Source organism: Dama dama, chromosome 5, assembly GCF_033118175.1.
Source record: "Dama dama isolate Ldn47 chromosome 5, ASM3311817v1, whole genome shotgun sequence".
NCBI lineage: Eukaryota > Metazoa > Chordata > Mammalia > Artiodactyla > Cervidae > Dama > Dama dama.
This window is the reverse complement of record NC_083685.1, coordinates 126742817-126770213: the sequence shown is the minus strand read 5'-3', so window position 1 is coordinate 126770213 and position 27397 is coordinate 126742817. Positions and strand designations below refer to the sequence as shown.

Here is a 27397-nt window from a genome sequence, read left to right as displayed (position 1 = left end):
TGCCCCAGGCGCTGCACCCACAGCCCCGATATAAGGCTGTGCTGTGTAGTTGTGGCCGAGCGAGTCGCCAGGCGCCAGGAGCCCAGTGCACCGGCCTCTGCCAGCTGCTGTGGGATGCCCCCTCCCCGTGCCCCCCGCCAGCGTTGGAGGGGCGCCCTCACGGCTGCGGACTGGCCGCTGCGCTCCAGGGGGCTGGGGTACCCGTGAAGGAGGGAGTCCCGGGGGTGTGGAGGGGGTGGGCTGCTGCGTGTGCAGAGGGCTGACGGCTAAGGGCTCCACGGCCTCCTGAAACAGGGATCAGTGCCAGGCCTCAGCTCTCCCTGCTGGCCGAGCAGATGCGGAGGCGTGGATGATCCACCGGAAGGACCAAGGCGAGCAAGCTTAGCAGGCGCGGCTCTGTGTTGAACGCTTCGCCCACATCATCTTTCAGCAGCCTCACCCCGTGTATCCCCATTTCACAGGTGGGGAATCTGCAGCCAGCGGAGAGGCCGGGGTGCCTGCCCCTGGAGAGCCCCAGAGCCGGCTCCAAGGTCGGAGCTCACCCCCAACTCCCGGCTTCTCTCTGATGCCTCTGCATTCCTCCTGGCGTGTTTACCTTCCCGATTTAGCCAGCTTTTGTTTGGTTTGATTTGAAAATGAGTTTGCCCAGGATGCACAGCAGCAGAAAGGAAGAGGGCTCGGGGTGGACCTGACTGAATGGCAGGAAGGAGCGGAATTCAAAGCAGCCTGTCACCCACGGAGTGGGAGTGAGGGTCCACCCCCAGTGAGTCCGGGATGGATTCAGACGCCAGTGTGAGAGCCTCGTCCCTGGGGCTCAGTTTGGTGAAGATCGTATGGGGTCTGAGGTCTGAGGCCTGGGTGCCAGCCCTGGCCTATTCTTGACCATGTGTCCCGAGGACAAGCCCCTAACCCTCTCTGAGCCTCGGTTGCTTCTGCTGATAAATAGGGATCACTGCACCTGTTGGACGGGGTCCCTCTGAGTCTGGGGAGCCCCTGTTGTAAACTGCCAAGGGCCGTCGACCGGAGGTTGTATTTCTGCAGTCTCAGCTCCCAGGGCCTCCGAAGTGCCCAGGACCTTCATCCTGGCAGAGGAAGGGAGCAGGTTCCCAGACCCTGGCAGCCTCTCTGTATCTGGCAGGCCCATCCTCCAGCCTGCCCAGCCCTGGCAGTTCCAGGGATGGGGCTCAGCTGGGGGAACAAGGCTGACGTTGGCACCCACCCCCCTCTGTGGGAGGGGAAAAGGGAGGGACAAGACAGGCTGGGGGTGCTCCCGCCCGGGTGCCCCTGGAGCAGCCCTAGCAGAACAGTTGCTGGTGAAACAGGTCGCTAGGGCAGGAGGGATCTCCCAGCCGGGGTCACGTGGGCCGGGAAGGGCCTCCATCTCCCCAGGAACAGGTGGGGGCACGGCGGGCTGACAAGGCAGCAAGGGGAGACTGAGCCCCAGTGGAGGGGCCGCAGCAGGGGGCCCTGGGCTCCTCTGGCGGTGCTGGGCCGGGCACTTGGCCACCACCCCCACCCACAAGGGGCCTGAAGCTCAGGCAGCTTGGTGCTTTTAAGAATACAAACTATCGCACTTTCCTGGTGGCCCAGTGGTTAAGCGTCCACCTGCTGATGCAGGAGACACGGGTTCCACCCCTGATCTGGGAAGATTCCACATTCCTCGGAGCAACCAGGCCCGCCACCACTGAAGCCTGCGTGCCCCAGAGGATGTGCTCTGAAACGAGAAGACACTGCAATGAGAGGCGCACGCCCTGCAACCGGAGAGGAGCCCCCACCCGCCGCAGCTAGAGAAAAGCCCGAGAAGCTACAAAGACCCAGCATAGTCAAAAATAGAAAAATAAAACCTAAAACGGAGAACACAAGCCATCAGATATGAAATTAGGTGTCGTCTCAGAGGGGTCCTGAGGCTTAAGTTCATTAGCTTCATGAGAAATTGCCTTTGACCCCAAAAGGTGCCCAGAGGTGACCCGAGTCCCACAGATGCTGAGAAGTCGTGACCCTCACTGGGAAACACACCCCTGAGCATGCCCCAGGGCGCACGGCCTGCAGACTCAATGGACCCTGGGACACCCAGGGAGGGGCAACCCCAGTTCTTCCCCACCCTCCTGCCCGGGTGTCCAGAAGGGCTGAGGAGGGAGGAGACGGAGGTGGAACCAGATGGCGGGAGGGGGATGGACAGGGACTGGCGTGAGCAATGCTCACTTTCCTGCTCATGTGCGGTGCGTGGTCCTCCGGAGATCAGCAGACCCCCACCTTGCCTGGGAAAGGATTCACACTCTGAGGACAGACGTCCTCCCGCCCCAGCCCCCAACAGAGGAGACCTAGAATCTATTCAAGCAGCGTCAGACACGTTCCCTTCTCCCACTGTGCAGAGAATCACTCTGCAGAGGTAAATATCAGGTTCCCCAAACCTTCCCCCGACAGGATGCAGGAGCTGTCATTATAGAAGATGAAGCAGGCTGGGGAGGTTCATCTTCTCGCAGAGCTGCTGATGCGGGTTGGAGCACAGGGCAGGGGCTGGGGTGGAGTCCACCAGCCTCCTGACCCCCAGAGTCTGGCTCAATCAGCTCCAGGGGGGATAGGGGTGTTGGGGGGGTGGAGACAAGGGCCAGGTGTGTCCTCCAGAAGCCCCCGGAGGAGGGGAGGCCAGGCAGCCTCTATGCCCTGGGTGGTACCCTCAGCCAGCATGGACCAGGCACCTGCTGGGTGAGGCCACCCCTGAAACCCTGTGGCCAATGCCCACCATGGCAAAGGTGGGGGGTGGAGGCAAGGGCTCCGATCACACACGAGCACCTCAAACTGCAGGTGGGGAGAGTGTCTGGCGGACACAAGGAGCGCCCCATGGAGGAAGTTACCCAGCGTGATCTTAAAGAAGAGAAAGGCCAGCAAAGGACAGGAAGGAGTGTGGTATGCTTGGGCAACAGGAAGTGGTTTTTATGGGGCCGGAGGTCAGGGTACCAGGAGATGAGGAAACGCTGAAGGTTATTCCGTGAGGATGGTTACTTTTGCCGTGGGTGAACTTGGAGCTGGCCTGGCAGGGGGACCTGCTTTGGGAAGCCTTCTTTGGCGCTCCCTGGTGGGTGGGCCGGGCCCTGTCCTGTGTCTCCCCCTCTTCACAGATCACTGGGCCATCAGCAGAGTCTGCAGCAGGAGCTGGCATGTAGCAGGGGCTTCATCTATTGGAAGGATGGATGGATGGGTAGATGGATGATGGTTGGATGGGTGGATGGGTGGACGGATGGATGGATGGATGGATTGGAAGGATGGATGGATGGGTGGATGGATGGATGGATGGATGGGTGGATGGATAGATGGATGGATGGATGGATGGGTGGGTGGATGGGTGCATGGGTGGATGGGCAGGTGGGCGGGCGGACGGGTGGATGGGCAGGTGGATGGGTGGATGGGTGGATAGGTACATGGATGGGTGGGTGGGTGGGTGGATGGATGGATGGGTGGGTGGGTGGGTGGGTGGATGGATGGGTGGATGGGTGGGTGGGTGGGTGGATGGGTGGATGGGTGGGTGGGTGGGTGGATGGATGGATAGGTGGGTGGGTGGGTGGGTGGATGGATGGGCAGATGGCAGGTGGGCGGGCAGACAGGTGGACGGGCAGGTGGATGGGTGGATGGGTAGGTGGGTGGATGGGTGAATGGGTGGATGGGTGGATGGTTGGGTGGGTGGATGGATGGATGGATGAATGGGTAGATGGATGGATGGACGGATGGACAGGTGTGTGGGTAGACTGAAGGACAGGCAAATGGACAGATGAAAAGGTGAATGGACAGATGAATGGAATGAGTTTATGGATGAATGGAGAGATGGATGGATAAATGAATGCATAGGTGGAAGGATGGACGGATGGATGGATGGACAGATGGGAGGATGAGTGGCTACAAAAGCCTCACAGTCCCAGGATCCTGCCACATCACACCAAGAATCATGCTAAGAACCACCTCAGATACCATCACACCCAACCCCTTCACTTCCCAGGTAGGAAACAGAGACTCTCGAAGGGGAAACGACTCCTACGAGACCACTGAGGACAGCAGGGGCACAGCCACGGCAAAGCCCAGGTCAGGCCCACATGGTTTGAGCCCCGGCCTGTGGCCCCCACGGTCGGAACCCAGACCCACGGCCCCCAGGGTCAAAGCTCAGACCCACGGCCCCCAGGGACAGAGCCCGGACCCACGGCCCCCAGGGTCAGAGCCCGGACCCAGAGCCCAGACCCACGGCCCCCAGGCTGCCCCCATCCCCCCCACAGAGCTGGGGCCTTCCTAATACCACAGCCGGAGAGGCCAGAAGGAATTCCCACGTGGTGAAAAGAAAAGGTGCGGGGAATAGCCTTGGGGCTGGGAGAGGGTCTCCGAGGAGGCCTGGGGGGCTCACACTTCTCTGCCTCTCAGGATTGGGTTGGTCAGACAAGCTGGGAGACCGTGGTTCAGAGACCATGGTTCTGGAAGAGGCAGGCTGCGATGGGGGAAGGCTTACGTAACCCAGAACTTAGATGAGGCCAAGCCCCGCCATACACTCGGACCACACCTCAGAAGATGACTGCCAAGGGAAGGGACAGGCAAACCGCAGGCTGGGGGAAGGGTTTGCAAAAACACGTCTGATAAAGGATGGTTATTCAAAATTATATAAAGGAGAAAACAAACAGCACAATTAAAAAATGGGCCTTACCCAACTCAACAGGCCTTACCAAAGAAGAAAGACTGATGGCAAATAAGCATATGAAAGGATGCACCACATTCTGTGTCATCAGAGAAATGCAAATTAAAATAACAAGCTACCCCCTCACGCCTACGGGAAAGGCCAACATCTAAAACACTGACAACATCAAATGCTGGCAAGGGTGTGAAGCAACAGGAACTCTCATTTGCGGAAACGGGACAGCAAAAATGGTGCTGCAAAATGGTGCAGCCACTTTGGAAGACAGTTGAGCAGTTACCTACAAAACTAAACATACTCTTAACATGTGATCCAGCAATCATGGTATTCTACTCAAAGGAGCTGAAAAACTTGAGATTACATAAAAACCTGCACAGAATATTTATAGCAGCTTTATGAATAATTGCCAAAACTCGGAAGCAATTAAGATTCCTTCAGTGTGTACATACATGCTCAGTCACTCAGTTGTGTCCAACTCTTTGTGAGCCCCATAGCTGTAGCCCACCAGGCTCCTCTGTCCATGGGATTTGCAGCAAATGGATACATAAACTGTGGTCCCTCCAGACAATGGAATATCATTCAACACTAGAGAGAAATGAGCTACCAAGCCATGAAAAGACACGGAGGAACCTTAAATGCAGAGTGAATTACTATGCATTGACTTAATAAAAGAAGCCAATTTGAAAAAACGACATACTGTATGATTCCAACTGCATGACATTCTGGAAAAGACAGAACTATGTAGGCAGTAAAAAGATCAGTGTCTGCCAGTGGGGAGGGGGTGGGGGGGGGGATGACGAGCAGAGCACGGGGGATTCTCGGGGCAGAGAAACGACTGTGTGCGACGCTGTGACTGTGGATGCATGTCACTGTACGTCTGTCCAAACCCACAGACTGTACAACCCCAGGAGTGCACCGCCGCGTGGACTCTGCACTCTGGATGGTAATGCCGTGTGGATGTTGGGCCATCGACTGAAACAAATGGACTGAGCTGGTGGGGAACATGGATGGTGGGGCTGATGCAGTGCTGTGCGGGTGGGGAGGCGGGGGTCTGTGGGAATTCTCCGTACTTTCTAAACAATGTGGCAGTGAACCTAAGATTACTCTAAAGATGTAAAGTCTTGACTGACTAGTTGACTCCGGGGAGGCGGCGGCGGCGAGACAGCGGGGGTGCGGCCGGGGCCGGAGCCCTCCTCTGGGCCGGTGGCGGGGAGGACAGGAGAGAGGCAGGCGAGGCCGCGTCTACATGTGCGGCGCAGCCCCGGCGTAGCCCGGGTCTGCCGGTGCCCCAAAAAAAAAAAAAAAAAAAAAAAAAGATGTAAAGTCTTAATTTTATCTTTCAAATTTCAACATATATATATATATATATATACTTTTTTTTTTTTTGCAGAGCCATGTGGCATGTGGGATCTTAGCTCCCTGACCAGGGATGGAACCCACACCGCCTGCGTTGGAAGCACGGAGTCCTAACCAGTGGACCCGCAGGGAAGTCCCATAAAGCCTTAATTTTTAAAAGATGCCAACTGGAGAGAGGTGGAGAAAAGGAGCCCCAAGGGCATTTTGGGCGAGGCTGGGGAAGATCCCAGGGAGGGGGGAGAGGGAGGAGACAGCGATTAGCTGCCCCTGCCACCCACTCCCTCCCCAGCCCGGGGCGGGGGCAGGCTGAGGTGCCCGAATTCAACCTCGGCTGGCAGGCGGAGGAGGGAAGGATCAATTAATTCAATTAATTAATTAGGCTGACATGTCTGCGAACATCGCTCCCAGGACTCGACGGGCCTGGCAGCCAATGGTGGTTTAATGGGCACTTTTGCTCTGAGATGACACCTGGGCCAGCTGCTCTTTCCAGGGTAGGAGACTTGCCTTGAGACGCGGGGAGCTGCTGGCAGGCTGGCGCCCTGAAGCGGAGGACGAGGGGGATGTCCTTGGGCTGGGAGAGATCGCAGCTCAGACAGCTCCTCCACCACCCCTGGGTGACCAGAGGCGGGCAGGACAGGGTCGGCGGGGAGACGGGCCTCAGGGTCCCTGTGGGTCCATGAAGGGGCCAGGCCAAGTGCCCTTAAATCCCTTTCAGTTCTGACCTTGCAGGACTTGTGATCTGGAGGGGAGCTTACATCTCAGAGTCTGTGGATGGTTTCTAAACACCCAGCCACTCTGGTGTGAGACCAGAGAACAGGGCTGCTCTGAGAGGTGCGGGCATGTCTCTGGCCGTGGAGCCCAGCAGCAGCACAGGTGGATGAGATCCAGCACCTTTAGCGGCTTCCCTCTGCCGTCCCCCCGGGAGCGAGGAAGCTGGACCCAGGCTCCAGGTAGTCACAGCCTGGTCCCCTGTGTGTCTTTCCCGGAGCATCAGCTGTGCTGGTCCTTCTGTCCATCTTAGGAACTGAGGGCAGGTCTGCAGCAGGCGGGTGGAGCCAGTCACTGCACCCCCTTCCCTCCTGGAAGGGCCTGCCAGTCCCACCCCAGAGCAGCTGTCCCACCCAGGAAGACGTCCCCAAAGGCTCCCACTGGCCTCCATCAGGCTCCTGCTCAGAAGGCAGAGAGGGAAGAAGAAACGTGTTTAGAGAGTTCAGGATACTGGGCACAGTGCTGTCTGCTGATCACATTTTTCGTCTCACTTACATCCGCTGAGTTTTATTGGCCCATTTTACAGACTGAGCAAACTGAGGTTGAGAGTGGTTAAGTCATATGCCCAATGTCTCAGAGTTAGGGGGTGACAGATGTGGAATTCCAGCAAGGGTCCTTTCTGTTCCCCCAAAGCTTGGCGGATTCCAGGCATACCCCTGCCAGGAGGGAGACGACCCTGCTGGCGACCCCCATCCCATCATCCCCCTGCCCAGCAGAACGTCTGGCCAGGGCAGCCACAAACCCGGCTTCCTTGTTCCTCTTCCAGTCCCTCCCGACAGCTCCCAGGGCACAGGGCAATGCCTCCTCCTGGGGCGGGCAGACAATCCCTATCCTGTTTTGGAGAAGCTGAAACTGATGTTCACAGTCCATGTGGCACAGAATCCAGCTGTGCTGAGTCCTCTGCTGAGCAGCCTCCCTCCCTCCCTCCCTCCCTCCGCAGCTCTTGGTGTCCACTGGGCAGCAGGACCTGCTCCAGAGAGGGCCGTCTCCTCCTGAAGACTCAGCGCGGGCACTGCCCCACCCAGGGCAGCCAGCGTGGGGGGAAGTCAGGTCTGCCTCTCAGCAACCGTGTAACTCAGGTACACTCAGTCCTGCTGCTGGCCCAGGGCTGGGGCGGCCCCTGGCCCCAGCCACCGGCTCAGACCCCCCGAGATGTGTCAGCCATGCCTGCAGCTCCCGCTGACAGCCTTCTTCTTCTCAGTGCTGAGTTTCAATGACGACCCCAGTTGCCTTCTAAAGAGACACATCAAGGACTCCTGTCACCATGACGCCATCGGCCTTCTCACTGCTTGCGGAGACACAGGGCGCTAGCAGCCCCTGCCCTGGCCCCGTTGCTGGCAGATAAAAAAAGAAAAAAAAATTGCTTTCTCTGCTAAAGGAAAAAAAACCCAGCAAGTCTTTGCTTGCGAGGAAGCTCTTAGGCTGACCAGAGGAGCTAGAGTGGGGAGCGGGGAGGGGGCAGAGGAGAGAGGGGTGGGAAGAGAGGAGGTGGCTTTCTCTTCCAGGCAGCCTTCCTGGATTGCTGTGGAACAGATGGCCGGCCAGCTGGGATTGCTCACTATTGAAGAAAGCTTCCCACTACTTCATCACTCAGGGTTCTGGAGGTAATCTTTTACCTTTTTGCTTGTACTTGATTAATTAATTTTTATTAAGTAATTTGACCCTTCATTCATTCACCCAGAAACCACTGTCTGAAAGCCTGGCAAGTCTGGGGCATGGTCAACAAGGGTTCAACTCCTGCTCTCGGACTGTTTGCAGGCCAAGGTCTTGGCTAAGACAGCATGAAGTGCTGTGGGGGGACAGAAGTGGGGCAATCCAACTGGAAGCATCAGGGAAGGCTTCTTGGAGGAGGGGGTGTCTAAGTTAAGACTTGAAGGGCAGATGGGAGTCAGCCAAGCAGAGATGGGGGCGTGCTCTAGAGGGAGGGGACACGTGTGCACGACTCAGCAGCAAGAGGGAACATGGCAGGTCCCATTTGACCGCATTTGACTGGCTGGCAGTGGTTGGAGGCTTCTGGCACGGACAGTGGCTATTGGTGCCCTAGACTGAGGCTGGGAACCCTGGAAAAAGTGCCAGCTTGACGGGGGAGATGGCAGGTTCCCGTGGTCTCGGGGGTGTGGGCGCTAGAGTCACCTTGCGCCGCCTCATGAAAGCACATGTGCATATCTCTCCCCAATTCTCTGTTCAGTCATTTCAGGTTCATTTCAGTTGAGTTCAGTCACTCAGTCGTGTCTGACTCTTGGCAATCCCATGGACTGCAGACGCCAGGCCTCCCTGTCCATCACCAACTCCCAGAGTTTACTCAAACTCATGTCCATCGAGTCGGTGATGCCACCCAACCATCTCATCCTCTGTCGTCCCCTTCTCCTCCTGCCTTCAATCTTTCCCAGCATCAGGGTCTTTTCAAATGAGTCAGTGTGGCTTGGAATCAGTCCTGGTGGGAGCACTTACACCATGGAAACTAGGAGACGCTACAATCCCAGAGCCGGTTGTCAACACTCCCCAGCACAGCACTGCTCCCCACCACGCTCACGTACATCCCAGCAGAGGAAGCTATCAGCAGGATGTCAGAAGACGCTCTGTGCTCAGGAGAGTGACCGGGGGTAGACCTGGGTTTAGAGATGACCGGTGTAGTGATAGCAAATGCTGAGCCACCCAGGGCGGGGCAGGGTGGAGAGGGAAGGGCAGAGGGGAGTCTGAGGGTTGAGCTCCGAGGACCCCAGCCTTCACAAGGAACCAACCAGCAGACTGCTGGAAATGGTACGCTCTGAGCATCATTCCTCGTGACACTCACCACGCTTTAGCATCAGTACTTCCTGGGCATCAGTCTTCCTAGAGGGAATTTTCCCTGCTCGACTGTAAGCTCAGTGAGGATGAAAAAAAAAAAATATCTGACGAATTCACAACTCTAGCCCTGGAGCCTGGACAGTGCTGGGCAAAGAGTGGATATCTGGTGAATGTACGAATGAATGGACTTATGAACGAATGAATGAATATAGAGAAATGAATGGCACGTCCATGTGTGCACATGTGCCCCTCTCTTGGTGGGCTGTCTGTTTTAGATTACACGCTGCCAGCGTCCCAGGGTTCAGCTTAGGGACTTAGTAAGTCTTGTAGGAGGTGATAAGGAAGAGAATTAGTGAAGCAAGGCAGGACAAGTGTTAGTCACTCAGCTGCGTCTGACTCTTTGTGATCCCATGGGCTGTAGTCTGCTGGGTTTCTCTGCCCATAGGGTTCTCCAGGCAAGAACACTGGAGTCTGTTGCCATTCCCTTCTCCAGGGGATGTTCCCGATCCAGGGATTGAACCCGGGTCTCCCGCATTGTGGGCAGATTCTTCACCATCTGAGCCACCAGGGAAGGACGACACTGGACAGGAAGTGGTCCTGTCTGTGTGACCTTGGACCAGCCACTAAGTATCTCTGGACTTCAGATTCCTCCATCTATATAATAAGAACAATGATTCCTACTTTACAGAACTGAGAATTCAATGAGATGACGAAGGTGACAAAGGTGAGCGTCTCTGGCACATAGTAGGTGCTCAACCCCACTGCTCTGCTGCGCACCAAGCCCCGTGTCTTCCAGGCTCCAGGTCACCCGGCGTCCAGCTGCATCACCCGCCTGTCTCCTTGCCTGCTCCCTGCCTCCCTCCGTGGCTCTTCCTGTGTTCTTTTCCGGTCTAGTGCCCTGGTTATTTCTAGACCAAGGTGAACTGGCCCTGCTCAGAAACATGCCTGATGGAGCTCTGACTAAGAGGACTCAAGCTGGACTTGGCGCGGCAGGGGGCAAGGGGAAGAGGCGGGCAGAAGGGGCAGGGGGCCTGACTCCCCCTGGCCTCCCAGCCGCTCTGCTCCATGAACAGAGGGTGAATGGCTCTGTAATTTATTCTTCAGGATACTACCATCCCAGGAAAGGGCCCTAACCTCCTAACCCTGTGCCCAACTGGGAAAATAGCTCAATTACTGCGAAATGAGACACTGTCCCATGTGAATGGATCAGCATAAAACGATCAGTAGAGAGGGCTGGACAGGAGCAGCCACCTGAGTGGACACGGCAGCCTCCCCTGGGCAGCGGGAGGGCTGGGAGGGGCTGCGGGGAGCCTGTCCCACTCTTACCCCTGCCATGGCAGCCCCTCTGCCCCATTTCTCTCCCAGCGATGTTCTCAGGGCAGGTGTTTAGCTGGAGTCCAACCAGGAAACAGAAATGACTCGATGTATTAACACACAGGAATCTGATATAGGAAACTGGTTCCAGGGGAGCGGAGAAGGCAAACGGGGACGAGGAATGATGCAGAGGTGAGCAAGACAGAAATCCCCACCAGTCCTGGGGGGAAGGGTCCCGGAGGAAGCAGGGTTATCAGAACCCTGGGCGGGTCGCCGGGGGCAGCTAGGACAGGGCCACCTGTCTGCCAGGACCTGGAGTCCCGAACAAGGCACAGCGGCTGCAAGGAGTGCCAGAGGAGACTCAGAGGTGGGGGCACACCCCGGCTTCCCTCTCTTCCCCACCCGCCGGTGCCTCCCATCAGCCACGCTCAGCCGGAGTCCAGCTGTCTCGGAGCCTGAGAAACCAGGAAGACAGCCACGTGCGAGCCAGGACAGAGCAGCGGCAGGCCGAGGAAAGGATCTGAGAGGGAACAGCCCGGGAATGGCAGGGGGTCCGGACGGTAGCCTGAAGCCACAGAGCAGGCGGGTGGGGGGCCCGGAGCCCCTCGGCCTGCCTTCCTTCCCACCCCGCACCAAGGGCTCAGCCCACAGGGCTGGACAGCGGCATTTGGCCCCTACCAGCTCCCTGTGCCTTGCTGATAAATGCCAGCGAGCTCCCACGCCCAGCCTGATCCATCAAGCCCCCAGTGGCAGGTTGCAGGGCCAGAGACCTTGCCCATCAGGAGCTTAATCTCTCAGACAAAGAGCAGAAATGCAGTCCGAGCCATGGAGACAGAGAACACATCAAGGGCAGTTACCAACTGTCTGAGTCAGAGCCCCGCGGCTCCTGGCAGGAGCGGAGAGGGAGCCTGTCTTTGGTCTTCCCTCCTCCGACCGCCCCTGGAGGGGATGGAGGGAGGCCTGGAAAGAAATCCGGAGCTTTTTTCAGGCCTTTCCCCGCTCTCCTGTCTTGCCCCTCTCTGCTCAACCTAGCCTGGCCCAAGCCTTTTTTTCTCCCTCCCGCCCCTCCATACTCGACAAGAACTGAAAGCCTCGGAGGCATCACTCGTCTGCGGGGAGCCACGCATTCAACGGTGAGCAAGACAGGCAAGGTGGTCCCTGCCTTCACGGCGCTTGTACACAGGGTTTCTAGAACCTTCCTCAACTGCCCCCACAAGGGCAGAAAGAACCTGAGGTCTGCCCCACCCACCCCACCCTGCTGCTTGCAGAAGGAGCTGAGACCCAAGCCACCCACAGACCCAGCTCAGGCCTTCTTTTTCAACCCCTTTCCGGGAAGGAGGAGGTCGGAGAAGGGGGTGGGTGGGGAGGCGTTGGACTCAGAGGGCTGTGATTGGCTGCCACCAGGCTGACAGACAGCGGAAGAGACCAATCCAGATGGGCCGGTGGCCAGCGTGACCGTCAACCCGGCATCGGCGGTGGATGCCACGGCGGGTCCCAGCTGCCCGCCCCCAGCCCTCGGCCGGCTTCGCCCTCCCGTCTGGAGCGCAGCCCTAAATCTCTTTGACATAAAATATCGTCGGAGAGCCGCGGCACGGAGAGATTAAAAAACAATAAAGAGAAAGCGAAACTCTCGACTATAATTACCAGCCTCTAGCCGGCAGCAGCAAAAGACGCACTAAAATTTTAATAGGAACCACTGCATTTAATTTAACGACACATTTTTTCAATTACCAGAATAATTGTTTTATTCATAAAATGAGCTTCAATAAAGAGGGTCATTTTCCTTTGTTTTTATTATTCATTTGTGCAACATATTTGAGATAGGATTCCCTCGTGTGAAGGCAGCTGGGAGGGGACCCGTGACATCTGTGTCATGAGTGAAAATCGGAGGGGGCAGGGGGGCACCCCGAGAGGTGGGCGTCCACACGGTCCAGGTGATGGTTGAGTGTGCTTGGCCAGGGCATCAACCTCTGCCCCCGCCCCTCCCCTCCACGGAGAACCTTCCAGAACGCCCTGGAGTTCACTTCACCAGACCCTGACCTCTCCAGCCACATCCTCCACTTGCAATTAACTGAGCTCCCTGTGGCCACTGGGAAGGAGAAACTAGAAATTCAGCTCCTTCCTTGCAGGAAGAATCCAAAAAATCACACTGCTAAACTGTGAGACAGCCAGAGCCTGGGGCCACTTGGAGGCGAGGAGGGAAGTGAGCAAAGATAATAAGTTAAAAAAGACAGCCTGTTGCTGGGAAATTGAGAGCCGGGCTGCCCTCGAGGAGCCCCCAAGCCTCTGTTCCTGCCCTCCCTGCATCTGATCAGACGATGGCAATGACCATCACTTACTGGGTGCTGAGCCTGTCCTACCCAGATTAACTTCCCAGCACACAACAAAGCAGGAGTTATTGTTCCACCCACACTAGATACGAGAAACTGAGGCTCAAAGAGAGGAAGCTACTTGTCCCAGATCTTCCCAGGAGGATGTGGGGACAGGATCTGAACCCGGCCAGGCTGACCGCAGAGCTTACAGAGGATGCTCTGTATGACGGCAGCTGGCCAGCTGGCCACGAGGTAGGTTACTTCTCAGAGTGCCCTCCGCGACTTCATCTTTGAATCAACTCGTTTGCACGTCTCTCTCTGGCTTCGTTTACACTGCACTCTAAGCTCTCTCCCGGGCAAGCTCTCAGCTCGAGAGCCCTCACCCTGATCTTCCGGCTGGCACTCAGAGATAGCGCCAGCTCCCAGGCCAGGGCAGACGGTCCCAGCCTCATGCTGCTCCCGGGGAGGGATGGATGGATGCACGTCAGTGTGGAGGCCGCTGCGGGGGCTGGGAGAGAAGGGTCGGGGGAGCTCTGGGGTGCCCCACTCTGGGCATGGAGGTGATGCTGAGCATGGAAACAAGCTTGGTTGTCTGTTCATTCTGAACCCCATCGGAGCCAAGAGTGGGGAGACAAGACACAAGGAACCAGCAGTGGGAACCCTTGACTTCCTCCAGAGGGAAACTGACATTGATGAGCCAATGTCAGTGTCAAGGCCCTTAAACACACATTACCTATTTAGTCCCCGTGGCTACCTTGGAAACTGGATATTAGTATTTCCCTGGCTAACAGGGAAACTGAAGGCCTAAGTGGTCAAACAAGTTTTGTCCAGGATCATGGCATTCACAGGACTTCCCTGGTGGTTGAGAGTCTGCCTCCGAATGCAGGGGACACAGGTTTGATCCCTGGTGGGGGAACTGAGCTCCCACATGCCGCCAGGGAGCTGAGCCCATGTGCAGCAACTAGAGAAGCCAGCAAGGCACAACACGCACCACAACCAGAGCAAGCTTCGAAGGCAGGGAGAAGCACGTCCCAGGCGGGGACAACAGCTCTTACGGAGGCGCGGCAGGTGGATGGAGCCCGTGGCCTGGAGGGGGTGCATGTTGGGAGCTCGCCATTAGACCCTGGACTCGCGCGGCCTGTCGCCTCCTCTGTCCACTGAGCCAAGTGCGGGAGAGGAGGAGCCCTCCCATGGATGGTTGTCTTGGCCAGCTCCCTGCCCTGGGCCACTGGGGGAACTCAGAGGTCAAGTCCAAGCCCCACCCCTGCCATTGGGCGAGCACTGGGGCTGGCCTGAATCTCTCATCCTCCCGCTTTGCACCTCAAGCCTGGAGCTCAGATGGAGTGGAGGGTTGAGGAAGGGCCGAGGTGGGGGGTGGGGACCGGAGCGGGGCTGCCAGGCACCAAGATCACATAAGCAGCAGATGTCGGCGGATTAGCGGCTCTGCCTCCAAAGCTGCCGGAGCCACTTAATATTCTGCAGACGGATCACTTCCCTTTCATAAAAAGCAAACATGGAATTGAAATGCCGCAGACTCCAAACACCTGGGGAGGGCTGGAGGCTTGAAGCCGTGAATCTGGGGAAAGGGGTCTGGGGAAGGAGACGCAAGGATGGGAGAGAGAGGATGCGGACCGCCCTGCTGGCCAAAGAGTGCCAGTCCCCCCTGGAAGGGGAGCTTTGGGGGTTCCTCAGGCTCTGGGTTTCTGAGGCTCCTGGGAAACACCCAGGACTTTGGAGGGCATTGCCCGGGGGGCGGGGATGGCTTGGGCCGGGGATGGACAGTTGGGAAAAGCCATGTCACTTGTTGGAAGTTGCTGCCAGGGAGGGAGACACTCGGGGACCATTCCTCTTCTTCCTCCTGACACCACGAACTGGGGGCGGAGACACAGCCAGCAATGGGAAGCAGCAGGCTCACTCCAAACAAGCAGATCAATAGAGCAAAACAGCAAACAGCTTTTGTTAAATATGAATAATTCCGAGAGCCCAGTGAGCTTTTATCTTATGAGCATTTTTCTTTTTTTTTTTCTAATAAAGGAAGATGACTTCCTTAAATGGAGCTCACCACATCCAGCCAGGACAGAGAAGAAGAGCTTTCTCCCTCAGCCTCATGTGAGCCCCGAAGTGGCTGGGCACGGCCTGTTGTCACTCAGTCGTATCTGACTCTTTGCGACCCCATGGACTGCAGCACGCCAGGCTCTCCTGTCCTTCACTGTCTCCTGGATTTTGCTTGAACTCATGTCCGTTGAGTTGGTGATGCCATCCAACCATCTCATCCTCTGCTGCCCTCTTCTCCTTTTGCCTTCGATGTTTCCCAGCATATGGGCACGGCCCGTATTAACAGGTGGCATTTGCTTGGGTGCTGGCTGGACAGAGGCCGTTTGTGGCTGTTTGTTTACAAACCCTGAGTCACCTTCGGTTGGGGCACTCATGTTTGACCAACGTGGGACTTTTTGTTTAGCACACATTTTGTGAAAACTATTTCTTAATTCTCATGCAGTTGTTGTTCTTCGGTTGTTCCATCTCTGTCCCCTTTGTAAACCTGTTCTGGCTTTAACAGAAATATGGTCGGAGGGACAACCTAGCCTGTCTGAGAAGAAGTACAGCGGGACACACGGCCACCTGGGTTCACGTCTGAACTGTGCCGTCTGCTGCCTTCTGATGAAGCAGGGGGGGTGCAGGTCAGAGAAAGGAGAGGAGAGCCTCACTTTCTGCATGTGACCTGGCACAGAACACAGACTGTCAGCCCACAGGTCCGCCGGGCGGACGTCGGAGGAGCCGGAGAACCCGAGGACGCGCCTGTGGTTGGCTCTGTATGTGGTCCTTCTGGGTTTCCTCTGCAGTCTCCCAGAATTCCTCTGCTAATGACAATGACCCTACCCAGGCTCCAGGGATGCTTTGTTCTGAAGCTAACTTCACTTGGAAGAAAGAAAGGGAGAGAGGGAAGGGGGAAAAAAAAAGGAAGGAAAGAATGGAACAATAATCAAGCTATGTCTAATATTTGCGTGGCACTTAAAAATTTTTTTTTGGCCACTCTGTGCGGCATGCGGGATCTGGTTCCCCGACCAGGAACCGAACCTGCGCCCCCTTCAGTGGAAGCACAGTCTTAACCACTGGACCTGGCACTTTAACACATCCAGGCACTTTTACACAGACTGCGTCTCCTTTTGTCATCCAGCCAGTGACGTCACAGCTTGGGCATTAGCCCATTAGACAGATGAGGATACCAAGGTCCATAAGGTCTTCCACAGGCATATGCTGAATCAGGGGTCAAGCTAACAGGGCTTCCACCAGGAGCCCCGAGGGAAGGCTGCCGGCTGGGGTCCTGATCCTCCCTCATGCGGGTTCCTGGCCCTGAATCCTGGGGTTGTGAGTCACCCCACATGGGAGGGATGCCCACCTCCCAGCCCCCTGCAGCCCCAGGCCTGCCTGCTTCCAGCTTCTTCCAGCCAGTGGCCTGGATCCCAGGATGGGGGTCTCATTTCCAAGGATGAAAAATCAGCCAAGAAACAAAGTGAGAGAGGAGAACAGATATGAGAAGGAAAGGGACCACCTTCTCTAGCAGAAGAAAGAGAAAACTAAATAGTATTTCTGTTTGCTGCTCAACTGGAACCGCCCACCTTCACCAGGGCCCCCTGTGTGCAGGGGCCAGGACCCGAAATTATGTCTGAGTCCAACGGGCACTCGGAGGCACAGCGGCTGGGAGAGGAGGGCCTGTCCCACCAGACAGATGCGCAGACAGAGGGCCCCTGACGGGACAGCATGCCACATGAGTTCACATGCTGACAGTGCAACTCGGAAAAAGTGCTCAACCTCCCCGAGCCTCGGGGTTTCTCACTAGTACCGTAGAGCGTACAGGTACCACAGAGGGGGTATAAAGATGGTCAAAGAGCTGGCAGGGCGTCTGGCACAGAGCAAGGGGTGGATAAATGGAATGCAATAAAGTATAGTAATAATATTATAATATAACATAATATACATTACATTAGAAAGGGTATTCTTTTTGAGAGTTCTTGAGGTTGAGAACTTTCCTCTGACACAGAAGGAGAAGGGGTTGGGAAGCATACGCAGGTGAGGGCGCTCAGCTCCCAGCCGGGACTCGGGACTGTGTTGGGGCGGGACCCTCACATCTGACAGCACCCCTCCCCCCCTCCCCTGCTCTAGATAAACTACACCTCAGGGTGTCTGCCCTCCAGCCTGCGGAGGGCCTCCCCACGGCCGGGTGGGCAGACCCAGCAGGATGGGCAGGAAAGGTGAGCCCTTCCCCTGTCTTTCCGTTCCCACCTTCCCGTCCTAAGAGACGCAGGGCCCTAAATGTCTGCACTCCAGGGTCATGGAACCACAGAGACCTTGCCCAGACAGGACACAGGAGAGGGCGAGACAGCCCAAAGCCTTTAGTCCCCAAAGCGCGGGCATCACTGGTCACCATGGCCACTTTACAGCATCTGGTCTTGACCTTGGGTCAGCACGCATGGTTGGGGGTCCTCTAAGCTGTCACACAGCGGGGAGGCAGGTCTGTGCCCCCAAGTCCTGCCCCAGCCTGGCCTGGAACGAATGCAATCTGGGAAGCAGTGCTCGGGCTCCAGACGCACAGGGAGCCAAGTTCAAACCCAGGCGTGATCGAACGGCTCGGCCCTGAGAGCCTCGGCATCCTCGCCTGTGAGATGCAGGCCCTTCTTGCTGTTGCTTTTTAGCCGCTCAGGTGTGTCCAACTCTCTGGAGTCTCTCTCCAGTCTCTCAGGTGTCTCTCTCCCCATGGACTGTGGCCCGCCAGGCTCCTCTGTCCATGGCATTTCCTAGGCAACAATACCGAGTGGGTGGCCATTTCCTTCTCCAGGGGATCTTCCCGACCCAGGGATGGAACCCGCGTCTCCTGGCGTTGGCAGCTGGATTCTTTACCACTGAGCCACCTGGGAAGCCCATCCCTTCTAGTACCACTGCCTTAAACCACGAGAAGAAACTGCAGACAGGAGTCATTAAAATATTTAATAACCAGGAATACAAGGTTCCGCTTGGCGGGGACGACATCTGGGCTGTGGGGATGGAGCAGGGCTGAGTGTACTGGCCGCTGAGGCTGTGCCTGGCGTCCACCTTCCAGGGGCCGGAACATGGAATGTTCCAGAGATGTCAGGACAGCACTATTTCTTCAATATTTAAAATCTCGCATGATGATGGGGGATCTGGGCCCCGCCTACAGGGTGACGGGAAAGCTGGCTGAGATTTCGGATGTTCATACCCTGCCTGGTGCAGATCGGCTGCTCCAGAAATGCCGGCTCCCTGCCCTTCTCCTGGGTCTGACTCAGGAGCACAGGCTCCCCTACCAGGAGACGGGCCAGAGCTCCCTCCTGCCAGCAAGAAAGGAGCTGGGACACCCTTGGGGGTCAGGAAGCAGGGAGTGTGGGATGATGCCAACAGGCCTGGCTGGCTGCCTGCTGGACACCAGGGCCCCCGCTCCCCCGCAGATACAGGAGGAGGGGAGACGCCCCGCCCTGTTCCTACTCACCCTGCCCAGGCTTTGGGGGATCTGGCAAGCACCCCGCCCCAGATACTCACAGCTTGGGCATTTCTAGCTGCGCCAGGGGTGGGGCTGGGGGAGCTATTTTGGGTCTGGAAAGAGAGCTGTGGTGGGCGTGCGAGGAGGCAATGACAGGGCTGGCAGGGCCGGGCCCCCTCCTCTGGCCTCTGTCCACTAACCCCACCCACCCCTGCGCGTGGTCAGCCCACGGGACGGCCTCTCCCAGATCAGGGACGGGGAGGAGGAGAGGCCAAGAAAGGCGCTTGGACAGGAAGAGGAGCCGTCCGCCCAGGGCCTGGGAGGTCCCCACATGGTGAGGTGGCCGCAGAAAATCAGCCAGAAGGACACGGTTTGCTGCTTCTGCTCTGAAGCAGCCGGCGTCCTTCTTCAGGATGCTCTCTGTGGCTGTCACCGTGGACCCCCGAGGTACACAGTACAGGGGTCACTGGGGGGTGTGCGTGATCACCGTGTTGGGGGACTGTCTTCCCGTACGTGGCTCAGGGCTGGCCCCTGCCCCAGCCTCCAATGGCCAAAAGGCTGGAGGAGGAGCAAGTGGCCCCAGAGGGCTCCCTGGGGACTGTGGAGACCCTGCTGCCCCCACCCCCTCCACCCCCCACAGCTGGCTTCCCCTAGAACTCGCCTCTGCTTGAAAGGACTCTGTTCCAGGGCCAGAAATCAAGGCGAGGACAGCGAGGCACTGGGGCAAAATTTAAAGGAAGGGTGGCGAAAATCTGAGTCATCAAGATAAATATTTTAATGTAACGTTTCAAAAAATACAAATTAACGTAAGACTTTCCATGATGAACAAAACAGCAAGATGTTAAATAAAGTCAGGCTCTGACGGCGCTGGCGCTGGGGGAGGGGGTGTGCGGTGAACCACACAAGGGCAGGGGCAGATTCGGTCTTCTGGGAACATTCTGATATTTTATTCATCATGTGACTTTCGCATTAATTTGGATTTTTAAAAAAATACTGCATTAAAACGTTATTTATCTTGATGACTGAATGTCTTGGGCACACACTCAATTTTGTCCTTGAGGCCAGAGCCTCACTCATTTGATCCTTGTTCCGGACTTCCTCTGTTCACTTTTCGTATCCAATTAGCCCGTCTCTTTCCTGTACTTCCCCGGTAAGAATTAGGGCAGGTGGAAATACGGAGAAGGAGAGCCACACGGAATCTGAATGGAGCATGAGGTCAGATGCTTCTCAAAGGAGAAAGAAGAACCTGAGGGGCGGGAGGCAGGCAGGTAGGACAGGAGCGGCTGGAGGTTGTCCCAGTGTCTGTCCAGAGTGATGCATGGAGGCTGGGGAGACAAGGGGTGAGTCATGGGGTCTGAGGACAGTCAGAAAGGGCAGGGAGAGGGAGACAGAACCTGGGCATGGAGGAGGGGCTAAGTAAGAAAGAGAACTATCACCAAGACGTATTGAACATTTTACCACGTGCCAAGGGCTGATGTGTCCGTGTGCTATACACTTTAACCCATGCTCATGCCTCCATCCTAAACATCCTGAGGAGGTGGGCCGACTTATTGTCCCCATTTTACAGATGTGCAAGTTGAGGCACACAGACGCTCTGGAGCCCACAGCACCGCGCTGAAGCTGGAATCCCACCTCAGGCAGTCTGGCTGGAACCTCAGTGCTCTCACTATTTCCCGGAGGAGGGGGGACGACGGCCCTGCCCAGGTCCTCAGACCTCTGCCGGCAGGGAACCTTGGCCAGGCATCCACCACACCCAGGAGATGCGTGGCTTCCGGGCAAGGCTGCACTGAGACAGGACCAGCGACGGATAACTTCGCTTCGAATCAGAGATGCGCTCTCCCAGAAGTCACAGGCAAATCTAATTTTTATAAATCATGTCCTATCTCGAATACCTTAGGGGAATTCATAACTTAAAAAAACCCGTCTGTGTTCCTTTATAATTGCTGCCTAATATAACTCTCAGTTTGAAATGCCATGAGCAACTCTGCAGGGCAACGGGACTCCAGAAGGGGCTCTTCAGGTGTACGTACCGTTTTGGGGGGGTAGGGAATAAATAAGATCCTCTTTCACATGCCCTAGGTGACTTTATTTTCTTCCAGTAAATCTTTTTGTAACTTTTTTTTACAGCTACCCTGTTTTCTATTTTCCTGTCAATTCCAGACCAATTTCTTGAATTTGCTTAGACCTGCAGTAACATAGCCTCCTGAAGCTATGGAAATTTTAACTTGTCATTGAAATGACATCACGTTTTTAATTGACGCACAGTTGATTTATAACGCGCTAATTTCTCGTGTACAGCCAAGTGATTCAGTTATACATACAGATGCATCCTTTTTTAAAAATCTTCTTTTCTGCTATGGTTTATTATAGAATACAGAATATACAGTTCCGTGTGCTACACGGTAGGACCGGGTTGTTTATTAAAATGAAATAAAATTTAAAATTTAAGTTTCTCAGTCACACTGGCCACATGTGGCTGGCGGCTGCCACGTTGGGCTGTGCAGAATATAGCACATTCCTATCACCATCGAAAGCTTGACTGGACAGGGCTGGCTTGCAGCCTGAAGTCCATCTTCTCTCCCTCTGTTTTTTGGCCGCTCCACGCGACATGTGGGATCCCAGTACCCCGACCAGGGACTGAACCTGTTCCTCCTGCAGAGGAAGCGTGGCATCTTAAGCACTGGACCACCTGGGGAAGTCCAAAGTCCCCCTTCTCTTACAGTGAGGCTCTCGTGCGTTCTGTCCTTGAGCTGAGCCTCTGGGATGTTCAGCTATACGTGATGAACAGCTGCTGTGACTAATGTCACTGGGTGGGCACAGGTATGACCCAGATCAACGCCTGCTGTCCTCCCGTGCGACCTCGCAAGACCAAACGGCTGGGTCTGGGGCTCCCAGCAAAGATGGCAGACCGCCTCCCTCCAGCGGATGACAAGTGTCAACAACGGTCTGAAGGCACTGGAGAGCAGCCAAAGGCAGGCGACAAGGAGGGGAGTCAATACTTAGAAGACAGGAGTGGCCCTTGAGTGACTTTTCCATGGGGCCCTGTCGATGGCGGACTCCAGCCTCTGCCAAGGGGGACAACGAAAATCCAGATGAAGTGAAAGTGCCAGTCGGTCAGTCGTGTCCGACTCTCTGCGCCCCCAGGGACTGTGGCCCGCCAGACTCCTCTGTCCATGGGATTCTCCAGGCAAGAATACTGGAGTGGGTAGCCGTTCCCTTCTCCAGGAGATCCTCCCAACCCAGGGATTGAACCTGGATCTCCTGCATTGGCAGGCGGATTCTTTACTGTCAGAGACACCAGGGATGCCAGACAGAAAACCTGAAATCTTACTGACTTAAAGAGCCAGAGAACAGAGTTTGGAGAGACTGCAATAGTTGGAATGTGAGGGTGGGAATCCCAGAAAGGAGAGTCAGTGGAAGCAGACTCAAATTCTGTTTATAAACTCTTCCCAAAGCATTGGCCAACCTGTGAAATATCCAAGCACGGGCCACTCTAAGCAGCTCACAAAGGTTAGAAGAACTGAGAAGAGATTTCTGCTACCGGCCACCACATGGGAGACAAAGTTTGGAGTTTGAGTCCAGCCAAATTAACCATTCTTGTTTGCTTTTAATCAATGCACTTGAGGGTAACATAACAAAATCCAAAGTCTTTACAACATGTCACTCACAATGTCCAGCATATAGCCCCAAACTTCCAGGCACACATACATACACACAAACCCAGAAAAATGTGATCCCTACGTAATAGAAATCAATACAGGCTGTTCTAAAACAGCTATTCTAACTGTCCTTAAGGACACAAAGGAAAATATACCTGTAATGAATGTCCAAATGGGGAATCTCAGTGGAGAAATAAAAGCTATTAAAGAGAATCAAATAAAAATTCTTGAATTGAAAAATACAAGATCTGAAATTAAAAGTTGATTGAATAGGCTTTAACACTTCATTAACGAGAACAGAAGAAAGAGTCGGTGAATGTGAAGACAGATCAACAGAAAATATCCAACCTGAAGAACAGACAGAAAAAAAAACCTAAAACCGAAAGAACACTAAAGCTAGGGCCTCGGGGACTGTGTCTAGGCACCTGACATCCATACGGAGCCCGAGAAAGAGGAGAGAAAATACGGGCAGAAAAAGTGTTTGACCAAATAAAGGCTGAGTATCTCCCAATTTGGGGAAGGACAAATTGCAGATTCAAGGCGGTCAGTGAGTCCCAAGGAGGACAGATACAAAGGGTAGGAGCCATTAACCCAATGACCCACAGAAGAGGTGACCATCACCCCTGCTTTACCTTAAAACCACTGGGCAGCGGGGTCTGTCTCTCTGCGGGTTTCGTGTACACTGTGAGAGACAATATGACGATACCCTGTCCTCCTTAGACAGTGCAAAGAACAGGGCTGAGGCTACAAAAGCGCAGCACTTTTGCACACGTTTTCCTAACTGACATTCAACAACTGTCTCCTGAATAGCCAGCCAGGAGCTCTTGTCTCCATTTTGATTTTCTTATTAATTAAAAAACCAGAAATCGGCACTAAGGTTCAGAGATGTTGACCCACTCACCTACGATCACACGGTAAGTGGCGGAGCCAGGGCTGGACGCCCAGCTCCAAAGCCCATTTTCTTTCCTCTATGAAAAGTGAGATGGTGGGGTGGCATCATTGACTCACTGGATATGAATTTGCGCAAACTCCGGGAGTTGGTGAAGGACAGGGAAGCCTGGCGTGCTGCAGTCCATGGGTCGCAAAGAGTCGGACACGACTGAGCGACTGAACAACATCAGTGATGAAAAGTGTTAGCTGTTCAGTCGTGTCCGACTTTTTGCGACCCTATGGACTGTAGCCCGCCAGGCTCCTCTGTCCATGGGATTTCCCAGGGAAGAATACTGGAGTGGGTAGCTTTATGTTCATGCGTACTAACCCTGGCTGCACGCTGGATTCACACATGCAGGGAGCTTTCAGAAACAATCTCCGCCGCAGATGAATCGATCAGAAACAGCAGGCATTCAGTCCAGACACTGGAAATTTTGAAATCACCCCTCCAGGTGATTTTTCAGGTGTGGCCTGGGTTGAGAAGCACTGTGGCTGTTATGCTGCAGTCTGGAAAATTCCAGGCAGAGGAAGAGGACTGGGTCAAGCCTGCTCACACAGGTGGGCAGTGAAAACCCTCAGTCAAGGCCCTCGGGACAAAGGCCCAAGCCCCAGCCTCGTGAGTTTATAACCCTCCACCTCTCATCTTTCTCCTGGACTTCTAGGAGGTGCAGAGCCGTCCCCCGCTCTCGGCTCCAGAAGATATGGGGGTGATAAAAGTGTCGGAGGAGCCTCTCCGCAGCAGGGCCTGAGTTACAGGAGGCTGCAGCGTCGGACGCAGGACACTTACTCTGGGTGAGGAACGAGCAGTGAGACCTCAGAGCCCTAACTCTCCCAGGCTTTGCTGGGGGAAGGCAGAGAGTCAGACAGCCCGCATCACTCTCCTGGAGCCCTGGGAGCTGCCCCGTGGTCCTGGGGAGAGAGCGAGCCTGCGCTGAGCAAGGCGGACGCAGGACAAACGCCCCCTCCCTGGGTGGAGTTCTGCCATGGGCCCCTCCGGTCTGTCACGCCCCTGCCTCCTAAACCAAGCCTGGCCTCAGGACCCTGCTCCCACCACTGCCGCACTCGGCCCAGCGTCCATGGGACCCATCACGGGCGGGCTCCTTGCTCTGCTTCCCCAAAGCCCAGCACAGCGCAGAGACCCCACAGATCGTTTCTGCGAGCATGTGAAGGTGAGTGAGGCTGGCCCCCGCTGCCGACTGGCTCGGTCTGCCATCTGACACGAGGTTAGCCAAAACAGGCCACGGAAACAAGACCGGAAGACCCCCTGCCCGTCCCTCTTATAATGGTGGTGATGATGGGATGATGGTGGTGATGTCGGCGCCACCCTCCACTGAGCACCAGCTCCATCCTGCCACCTCCCCACGGCATCCTCAGAGCCACCCTGCCAAGGGGACCGCTTCAGCTCCATCCTACAGACGGGAAGACTGAGGCTCAGAGACTGAACACCGCGTGCCTGTGGCCCAACTGAGACCAAAGCCAGGTCTGTCTCTAACGCGGAAGCCCTTAAGGGCGGCCCCACTCTCCCATTCCCATGTTCCCCTCAACCCTCGCTGAACGGAATCAAGTTTAATCCCCAAAGGCCCCCCTGACCAGGCCTAGGCCTCCAGCAGAGTGGCCAACTCCAGTGCCCTGTGTCCACTTCGGGGTTCCCACTCTGGGGAGCTCCGTGCCCCGAGCTTGCTCAGGGCCTGGGGTCAAGATGGCTACTGTGAGACCCGGCGTGGTCCCCAGGGGCCGTCCATACTCCGGGAGCTGGCGGCCCACCCAGGTCCGCTCCTGGCTTATTGATCTGGGCCTGGGGGGGAGCAGGCAGGAGCCCAGCCCCGCGGCCTGACGGGCGCTCCCAATAGCCTGTGTCTAATGACCGCAGAAAGCCATTACAGCCCACTTAGCTGTAAACAGCTCTCCCCGGCACTCATTAGGGCCACTGAGATGCAAGAGCCCTCCCCTGCAGCACGAGCAGGTGTGCCAAGCTAGCCGGGGCTGAGCCTCCTTCTTACTGGAAACGCTGTTTCCCGCCCGGCCTGGCTTCCAGGAAAGGTGAGCCCGGCTGGGTCCCGGCCAGCGGCCCTGCCCTCTGTGACCAGGGTCCCCCATGTGAGCGACTCTGTCATCCCCGAGGCAGCAGGAATCAGGCTCTCCATGCCCCAGGGCTGGCCTGACATTCAACCCGAAAGCCAGCCAGCCTGCCAGATCCCCTGGGCCCCGGAAGCGCTGGCTGGGCCGGTGCCCACACACACGCCCTCCTGTCCATGGTGGGGACGTCCCACCTGTTGTTAGAAAGGATGGACACTTCTGGGATCTAAACTTCAGGCAAGTGAGACCCCAGGTGCTTGGACTAGATACTGTCTTCCCTCAAATAAGAGCTTTCAAACCATCTCAGCCTCGATCCTAATAAAATCACATAAAGGTCCCAACAGATAAAACAGCAACGGGCAGATGCCCTCATCCAAGCAGGGGTGAGGGGGTGGTCCAAGCCTGTGTTGCTGTCCCCCAACTCCCCACCTGGACCCACCCACCACCTGCCATGATGGCTGAAGCACCTCTGAATTCTGGGTCCTCGGGACACGATTTCATAACCTGTGACCCAGCCTGGGGGCTTTTCTGGAGGCTCAGCAGTAAAGAGCACGCCTGCAGGAGACGCAGGAGATTCGGGTTTGATCCCTGGGTTGCGAGGATCTCCTGAAGTAGGAAATGGCAACCCATCCCAGTATTTCTTGCCTGGGAAATCCCATGGACAGAGGAGCCTGGCAGATTGCAGTCCACGGGGTCGCAAGAGTCAGACATGACTGAGCACGCACACGCGCACGCTTACAGAGATAATGAAGGTAAAATGAGATCATGCGGGTGGGCTCTAGTCCAGCACAACTGCTGCCTTACAAGAAGAGATTAGGGCACAGACCCGCACAGAGCGAAGACCATGTGCAGACCCAGGGAGAAGACGGTGGACTGCAAACCTTGGACAGAGGCCTTGGAAGAAAGCAACCCTGCCGACACGTTGATCTTGGACATCCAGCCTCCAGAGCCCGAGATAGTAACTGTCTGTTGTCAAGCCGCCCAGTGGGCGGCTCTTTGTTACTGCTGCCCGGGCAGCTGTCCATGACCGTCGGGGGTGGGTTCTCCCGTCTCTAACCCTCCATCTCATCCCATGCTTCTCCTTCTTGGGGCGCACAGACTTACCACCATCAGACATTCCTCTCTGCTGGACCACAGAGTCCGTTTCTCCCACCGCTCAGCCTATGATGCGGTTTGCCCTCTGTGCTGAAATCCGTTACACCCACTCCCAGGTGTCAGCGCCCCTCCTGGGTGTGGCTCCAGCACCCTGTCCCGTACCCGGAGCAGGGAACCGTGGGCTGTCCCCTCCCTGGTGGGGATAGTCTTCTTGCCCCCAGCTGCATCCGCTTCTCTGTGATACAGTGGCTCGCACCAAACCAGGGCCAGCTTTGCCCGCGTGAGGCCCAGGCGGCCTCTGAGTCTTGTGCTCAGAAGAGACCATGCTGTGTCATCGCCGTCTTAAAATTCTCAATAACTGTGTCTTTGAATTTGTGTTTTGTAAGTGAAGTATGGATCTTTCTTGATTTACAACGGAGGTCACATCCCAATAAAGTCACCACCATGAGTTGAAAATGCATTTACTACACCTAATGAACATCACAGCTGAGCCTCACCAACCTTGACTGTGCTCTGAACACTTAACATTAGCCTATAGTTGCACAAGATCACTTCACTCAAAGCCTATTTTATAATAATGTGTCAAATATCTCATGTCATCGACTGATTGTTCAAAGTGAAGCACAGAGTAGTGAAGCTATCTGGGTTGTAAGTGCATTCATTTTTGACTCGCATGATAGTGGGGCTGCCTGGGGGCTGCGATCACGGCTGCCACCCAACATCACCAGAGAGGATGGGACCATATATCACCAGCTGGGAAAAGATCAACGTTCAAACTCTGTAGTACAGTTTCTACTGACTGTGCATCATTTTCGTGCCATCGACCAAAATCGAAACGCTAAGCCGAACCATCGTTAAGTCAGAGATCCTCTGTGTTGGAAAAATAGCCTGTGCCGGTGAGCAGAAGAGAGACATGCAAGAAGACAGGAAAAAGCTGGAT

The 27397-nt window shown here is 55.7% G+C and overlaps 1 protein-coding gene and 1 long non-coding RNA gene across 3 annotated transcripts in view; one reads left to right on the top strand and one right to left on the bottom strand.

Moving 5' to 3' along the window:
* The window catches only part of SDK2 (sidekick cell adhesion molecule 2), a 262997-nt gene that overhangs the window by 177784 nt on the left and 57816 nt on the right, over positions 1-27397 (bottom strand). The window lies entirely within an intron of this gene.
* Positions 18991-20775, top strand: LOC133056183 (uncharacterized). Its single transcript, XR_009692754.1, has 2 exons — positions 18991-19144; positions 20265-20775. It is a non-coding gene; the product is annotated as an uncharacterized LOC133056183 (long non-coding RNA).